The sequence below is a fragment of the Hyaena hyaena genome, unplaced genomic scaffold (assembly GCF_003009895.1).
Source record: "Hyaena hyaena isolate Hyena2069 unplaced genomic scaffold, ASM300989v1 scaffold_47, whole genome shotgun sequence".
NCBI classification, from domain to species: domain Eukaryota; kingdom Metazoa; phylum Chordata; class Mammalia; order Carnivora; family Hyaenidae; genus Hyaena; species Hyaena hyaena.
Genome location: NW_024080679.1, coordinates 2,959,120 through 2,967,141, shown reverse-complemented (window position 1 = coordinate 2,967,141; position 8,022 = coordinate 2,959,120). Strand labels below are relative to the sequence as shown.

The window sequence follows — 8,022 nt, the reverse complement described above, 5'->3', positions numbered from 1 at the left end:
AAAGCAAAGAGGCTAACATCTATTAAGTCTGACTGTTTTCGGCCCTCAAATAAGGAACCTCAGTTTCCTGTGTCACTGAGTAAGTGGTATAGGCGGAAACTGAATTTGAGTTTGAACTTGGAGAAAGCAGGATTAGGGGAGGAGGAGAAACAGAAATTCCTCAAACAGAGATTAGGACTCTGTGATGTCACAGAGGCCAAGAAGAGAGGCTGCTGAAGGGGACTGGCCAAGTGGTAATTTCCTTTCCTTAGGACATTAAGGAAAAAAATGTTTGGGGCGCCTGGTTGATTCAGGCTATAGAGCATGGGACCCCTGATCTCCCAGTGGTGAGTTTGAGCCCCACGTTGGATGTACAAATGACTTTTTAAAAAATGTTTGAGGACACCTGGGTGGCTTAGTCGGTTAAGCTTCCAACTACAACTCAGGATATGATTTTATCGTTCATGAGTTCGAGCCCTGCATCTGTGCTGACAGCAGAGAGCCCGCTTTGGATCCTCTGTCCCTCTTTGTCTCTTCCCCTCCCCAGCTTGTGCTCTCTCTCTGTGTTTCTCTCAAAATAAGTGAACTTAAAAAATGTTTGTTAATGGGGCGCCTGGGTGGCTTAGTTGGTTAAGCGTCTGACTTTCGCTTAGGTCATGATCTCGCGGTTCATGTGTTCGAGCCCGGCGTCGGGCTCTGTGCTGACTGCCAGCTCAGAGCCTGGAGCCTATTTGAGAGTCTGTATCTCCCTCTCTCTCTGACCCTCCCCTGCTCACGCTCTCTCTCTCTCTCCTAGAAATAAATAAAAATATTTTTAAAAAAATGTTTGTTAGTGTCCTCTGGTGATGGTTAAAAGTTGAGTACAGATTTTATCTTGTTGTAAGGTATGTGTTTTACTTTGGATCTAAAAAATATAAGGGCTTCATCGAGTCACAAATTAGCTGTGACGGAGGAAGAGGAGTGTTGAACCTTGAGACTGGTAAGTTAATAAAACACCTGCTGGTACTGAGCTAACAGACCTGCAAGTGGCTACTGTATCTCTGGCCCAAGGTCATTCCCATCAGTCTGTACCAAGTGCTACACACAGATGTGTTGGGCATAGAGAATGGTAACTTTGGAGTTTTCAGACTGATGTTTTGCACACACAAAGGAGGCAAATGCAGATCTGGTTGCTGTTTTTTTTCAATATGCTCTATGAAGGTCATTTCAAAATAGAAGACATTCAAGACATCTCATTTCTGGGATATTACTGAATTTCTTGCCTCGATAAAGTCCAGTTTCAGCTTTATGGCTCATGCCACTACCAGGGGCCCCAAATTGTACGAAATACGGAGCGGGACAGTGGTGCAGTCCCTTGAGTCATGTACTTGAAGAACCACGTGTGTTTTAGGCTGGGTTTATACCGCCCAGTTAATGTGCCCATTAGAGGAAGCAGCTAATGCTAGAATCCGCTAAATGGGCCTCCACCTGACAATACCAGCAAACATTTGACACCGGACAGTGTGATCAATAACAGGTGTGACAGACACCCTCAATATGTCCCCTCAGTGTCGGTCCCACCCTCTTTGCCAATAAACCAAAGGAGAGAGGGGGGGTTGATAAGCGCCCGCACTCATTAGCCCCCTTCCCTTCTCTCTTGCAGGTATGGTTGGCCATGTCACACAGTTCAGGACCGAGATGGGTGAGCAGAAATCCACTACAGAGACAGAACGGGGGCAGAGAAAGGCAGCAAATCCAGCCTCCACCTTACACCCCCCCCCGCCCCCCCCTGCACAGGGCGATACGTCTGCAGCCCAGCAGCTATCACAAAACCAGGTGATGGACAAATTTGAGCATGAAAGCCAGCTTGCTAGGATTGATGGGGCCAAAAATAGAAAGCTCTTGGGTCCCTGCTGGCATCGATGAGTAGCTGTCCCAAAGCCATTCCTCCCCCAACATTTTATTAGGAAAAATTTTAAGCATACAGGGAAGTTGACGGAATTACACAAGGGAACACCCTCCCCTGTCCTCATTTTAGTATATTTGCTTCATTGCGTGTGTCCATCACGTGTCCTTCTAACCATCCCTCAATCCGTCTCGTCTAAACGCATTTCTGAGAACACACCCCCTTCTGCATTTTAGTGTGCTTTATTAAGTAGGCTATTTGTTTAGAATCCTTTTTTATTATTTGTTCACTTATTTTTAATGTTTATTTATTTTTGAGACAGAGAGAGACAGCGTGTGAGCAGGGGAGGGGCAGAGAGAGACAGAGCAGAATTCGAAGCAGGCTCTAGTCTCTGAGCTGTCAGCACAGATCCTGATGTGGAGCTAGAACTCACGAACTGTGAGATCATGACCTGAGCCAAAGTCAGACACTTAGCTGACTGAGACACCCAGGTGCCCCTAGAATCCTTTTTTAATGGAATGTTTTATTGAGAGAATTACAGATTCATATACAGTTACAAGAAATAGCACAGAGAGGGGAGTCTCACTGTGTCAGTCAGTAGAGTATGTGACCCTTAATCTCAGGGTGATGAGTTCAAGCCCCACATTGGGCATGGAGCCTCCTTAAAAAAATAAAAATAGGGGCCCCTGGGTGGCTCAGTCAGTTAAACAGCTAAGCGTCCAACTGTTGCTTTTGGCTCAGGTCATGATCTCATGATTCATGAGTTTGAATCCTGTGTCATGCTCTGTGCTAACAGCTCAGAACCTGCAGCTGCTTTGGGTTCTCTGTCTCCCTCTCGCTCTGCTCCTCCTTTGCTCACATTCTGTCTGTCTGTCTGTCTCTCTCTCTCAAAAATAAATAAATATTTTAAAATTTTTAAAAATTTAATAATTAAAAAAAATAAGGGGACCTGAATAGCTTAGTCAGTTAAGTGTCCAACTCTTGATTTAGGTTCAGGTCATGATCTCACGGCTCGAGCCCCAGGTCAGGCTCTGCATTGACAGTATGGAGCCTGCTTGGGATTCTCTCTCTCTCTCCCTCTCTCTCTCTCTCTCTCTCTCTCCCTCTCTCTCTCTCTCTCTCTCTCTCTCCCTCTTTCTCTCTCTCTCTCTCTCTTTATCCCTCTGCCCCGCCCCAACTCATGTTCTCTGTCTCTCTCAAGATAAACAAATAAATAGAAAAAAATCTCTTTAAAAATTAAAAAAAAGTAACTTTTAGCTCTCTGGAGGGCATATAATGATATCTTATTGTGATGATTTGAACTTGCATTTCCCTGATGATTCATGGTGCTGAGTACTTCTTCTTGTGCTTATTGGCCATTTGGGTATCTTTTTTTGTCAAGATGGTGGAACCACAAGCTGGGGACAGCCAGAAGCCCTCAGTCCCTGCTTGGAGGAGAATGATCTGAGCGGCAGAAGCTCTGGGTGAATGAGAAATAACCCTCTGTTTTGTGACTCCACTGAGATGCCCTCCCATTTGCTTCGAGTGAAATTATACATTAAATTATACCTCAGTACACTTCATAAAAAAGAAAAAGAAAATGAATGGTGGAGGAGGAGTTGATCCTAAGAAGATCAGAACCCAAAGGGATATTGAGCTGCCCTTGGACCTCCAAGCATGACCCACGCAGGAAGTGGGCTCTGCGCCTTGACCTCTGGTGGTGGGACTGAGTCCTATACCGAATATGCGTAATACTAACTAAACTGTGCTTCTCCCTAGATGTCGTCGGGCTCGAAGGGAAAAATTAAACTAGAACAAGGCAGATGGGATGGAATTACCTAATATTGTCAAAGACCCCAGCTCACACGCTGTTAAACCAGGAACCCAGGTCTCAGGCTTCAAGGTCAGCTTCAAAGCAGCTCTCCTCCCGTGGCCTGGCAGCTGTCCGCGAAACTACACGGAGCCCTCCAGAAACTGTTATGCACAGGTATTCCTGAACCCTGTGAACTGTCCTTGGTTGAACCTTTCTCCACTCTGCCGGGCCTGCTAAGCTCTGTTTGAAAAGCTTGCAATTTAAAGAAGTGAAGAACCAGCAAATATATAGGGTTGAAAATGAAAAACCTTTTCTCCAGGGCTACACCAAGTCCTGGGGTTAAGACTTGTTAGTGCTGTCCTTTTAAATAGATAAAAGACATTTCAATCTCTTGCCATGAAAAACTCCGGGCACTCCCCGCGCCCCCCCCCCCTCACTTCAGCTCTCCTACCCTGCTCCCCCCTACCCCAAAACCCTGTAATTAAAAAGACTCTTTTCAGACTGGAATACAATTCAAGCACAATCATTATGAAAATGCTGCCCTGTTTCTGTGGTTACTGACAACTCCCTTTGTGTAAATCTCATTAAATCAAATGGAGGACTCCCAATTTTGTCTTTTTGGGTTTTTTGGGGACAATTCCTGGGAAGAAAAAGCTATGTTGATTTTAGAAATAATGTTGCCAATCTCAGGTATGAGACCTCTTTGGATTAGAAAATAGTGTTATTTCTCTCTCTGAAACCACTGACAAATGGAGCGTGAAAAATTGACAAAGGGTTTCGTGGCCCCACGTGCTTTTTCTACCACGTTTCTCTTTCCCGTAGAAAGCGCCTTTCTCTGACAAGCTAGCTTATGTTTATGCCTGTGAGGAGACAACTAAAATTACTGAAAATATGGCTTTAGAAACCATGTTTCATTCATTTTCATCCTGTACATTTTGGGTGCTTAGGAGAAATTTGCCTCTCGCTTGAAAAGAATGATTCTTATTTATTCAAGCTGTGAGCGACAGTGGGTTTTCCTGATACTCTGAAAAGCTTGAAGAGTAAAATGGTTGTCATATAAAATTAAAGACAGCAGTGGAATTTCCCTAGATCTTAGAGTGTAGCACGCGATATATAAAACTTAAAATTCCAATCTGTGCCTAGCAGCTGTATTAGCCAGCCACCATTATCCGTTTTTCCCCTTGATTTTGTTCTTTCTACTCCCATTCTAGAATTTCCGAAGTCTTTCACCGTCAAAATATTCCTCTTTCCCAGTGTCTTTTTCCAGCAAAAGATGGAAATGGCGTAGACCCTTTCTTACCATCAAATGCACAAATAGACTCTATTGGGCCCTATTCTGGGCACTACCAGTAAAAAACGAGAATACCACTGACCCTGTGTACTGCTCCCCCGGGGGGCTATGTTTGCAAATGCCTTTCCTTGCATGAATTAGGGCTCTTCTGTGTCAGTGTGCCAGGTCCTAGTGACTGGAAACAGGTTCCTTGGGGACTTCATTTAAAGGATTAACTTCCACTGACTCATTGGTCTTATAGGGATCTTCCTCATGGTCTACCTGGCGAAATTCACGCTTAACTTAGTACTTGGTTGTTGTGATCAATGACTGAGGTCAGGTTAGGAGAGACAGATGCCCCAGATAAGGATAAAAGATCATGAGTGTGACTATTCAGGTTCACAGCTGGAATAGAAACTCTGAATGCCACGCAGGCCTGATTTGCCTCCCCTCTCTTTATCTCCAGGTTCCCCCGACCCCGTTTCTGCTGCCCCATGCTAGTGTATGCCTTGTAAGTCCACTGTGTTTATTTCATTCTGTGTGTTACGTTTGTTTTTTTTTCAAGTTTATTTTTATTTATTTTCAGAGAGAGATAAAGAGTGAGCCAGGGAGGGGCAGATAAGGAGGGAGAGACAGAATCCCAAGCAGGCTCCACGCTGTCAGTGCAGAGCCCGATGCAGGGCTTGAAATCACGAACCACGAGATCATGACCTGAGCCCAAGTCAAGAGTCAGATGCTTAACTGACTGAGCCACCCAGGCGCCCCTCATTCTGTGTGTTCTTAGGGAGTGTGGTTTCCTACGCTGGATTGGAAGGGGTCGCTCTTTGGGGTGGCCCTCCAGCTCAGGCATACTGCTCTGCCAGGGGACGCCCACTTATAAATGTGAAGAGAGCCTCTCTTTATCCATTCCAGGGAATATCAAGGAAGTATTGATGCCTGAGAATCTAGAGCTGTGGGGCCTCGGTCAGACATACTTTACAGAACAAAGATAACCTTCTGTACAACAATCTAAAAAGACAGAGATAAAGAAAGCTTTAGATCAGAACCAGAAATATCTTTACCCTGAATGAGATTGTGAAGACCTAGGAAAACCTTAGGAGGTTTACCAGTGGAGAAAAAGACTATCAGACAAAGGAAGGGGGGGGGGAGGAGAGGGCAAAAGGGAAGAGGATTACAGAGGCACACCCTCTTGTGAGATTACATAGTGATTAGCATGGTGAAAATGAATATTTATGAGGCCGGCGTTGATTATACTGTATTACGGGGGATCATTTGAATAATCATGAATATGTTTCCATGCATTTGGACCTAATGTGATGGTTTTCAGTCTTTAATGAGGCAGTGGCGCGTGTTTGAAGAGCCTGGGAGAGGGGAGTGAGAGCAGAAAAAAGGGAATGAACAATACAGGTCACCAGGTTGCAACACAGATTTTTCTCACTGTATTGCTCTCTTATCATCGCAGTCCTGTCTGTATAGAGCTGAGGGGAAAATAGCTAAAAATCACGAATTGGGGGCCCATCGGCGTGTAGGCTAAAAGGCTAAGTGATTTTTCCGAGGTGGCACAGCTATATAATGCCTGAACCAAGACTTCAGATACATCTTTCCAGAGTCACTTCCAAGTGCACAGGGTCAGTAGACAACCACGTCTCAGGCTACACCTACTATCCCCCCACCATTATTAGGGATTATCCCTTTCATTGGCAAAAGTGTAAGGGTTGGGATGTCAAATGGTTTGAGGAAAGCACCCATTTATTTATTCTACCTACAGGCTCTGGCGGGATGCCAGGCGTCCAGAAATGCTGGTGGTTGTTTTGAAAGCAGAGATCACAGGAGAGCAGGTGGAGGAAGGCAGGGAAAAGCATCAGATGGGAGCATTTCTATGTTCTTGTGACTTGTTTGGGTGGCAGGGAGGTGCTGTGGTCCAAGGAGGGTTGAGGAAGTATAGACGGTTCAATATGAATGTATTCAGATGGATTTGCTTCTCAGGGAAGGCATGCATGAAACTAGTCCGGCATAAGGCAGAGGCATAAACAAGAATGCCAGCTTAGTTATTTTCTACGCAGAGAAACCCAGCACTCCTTGGTCCGGGCACGCTCTCGTGGGCGGTGTGCGCCAAGGACAGGCCAAGTGATCTTGTACCCTGCAGCCAGGCGAGCCTGGATCCAAACCCCAGCTCTTTCCTGGTATCCGCAGTTTGACCTTGGCCAAGTCCTCTAGCTCTCCCAGGCCTGGGTTCTTGGCCGGAAGCTGGGCTGTGTGGGGCCAAAATGCAACCAGCAGTGTACTCAAGGTGCCCAGCACAGGATGCAGACCGAACACATGGGAGCTATTATTAGCCTCTGCCTGCAGGCGGAAGCCGAATTGCAAGCGGGTTGCTGGAACTTGACGGGGGGAGGTAAGCTGGTGATTCAGCGGCTGGCGCATCCTTTGGAGCCCGGCTCCACCAGCAACATGAGCTGGCGCCTTCAGCCGGGGAAGGTTCTGGGTGGGCGCTGTCAAAGAAGGATAGTGACTAGAGTTAATTTTCCCAAAGTTCTAAGCTCACCAACCCCCTTCGTGTGATTGACACATTCTTTCTTTAGATATGCTAATACCTTCAATTAGATTACAGTCCGTCTTGCCTTGGCAGGTTTTGTCTTTTAATAGGACTTTGTCTATTTCAGGACTTTCATACAAGAGATTTTTTTTTTAACAGTTCACCTCTAAGGAGGCAAACTTTGAACCTTATTTCTGTGTTCTGTTGGGGGTAGCCCAGGCTGGAGACCTCCAAGGCCTTTAGGGCCTCTAGGTATCCATTAAACGAAGCTATGTTTGAGTGTCTAGTGGTACCTAGAGCAATTTCTTTTTAAACAAGAAACGACCTCCGCTTTCCTAATCTATAAACTGGATTGTCCAATGAGTTGTTAGGAAGTTTAAATGAAGAAATCCTTAAAGAAGGGCTACATGAGAACATCCCGGATACCACAGAGCTTGGTCAATTTGTTGAATGAATAGTGATGATGGCTACTCCTGCCAAGCGCCAGGCACTTTGCTGCCCTTTGGGAATTTAACGGTGAATCAGACACAGGGTGCTGCCTTAACCGAGCCTTCGGTCCA

At 45.6% G+C, this 8,022-nt stretch overlaps 1 long non-coding RNA gene across 1 annotated transcript; it reads left to right on the top strand.

Moving 5' to 3' along the window:
- Positions 1-269: 269 nt before the first annotated feature.
- On the top strand, positions 270-4,043 carry LOC120230757. The gene is made up of 3 exons (XR_005528154.1): positions 270-326; positions 1,622-1,660; positions 3,623-4,043. It is a non-coding gene; the product is annotated as an uncharacterized LOC120230757 (long non-coding RNA).
- The last annotated feature ends 3,979 nt before the right edge of the window (positions 4,044-8,022 follow it).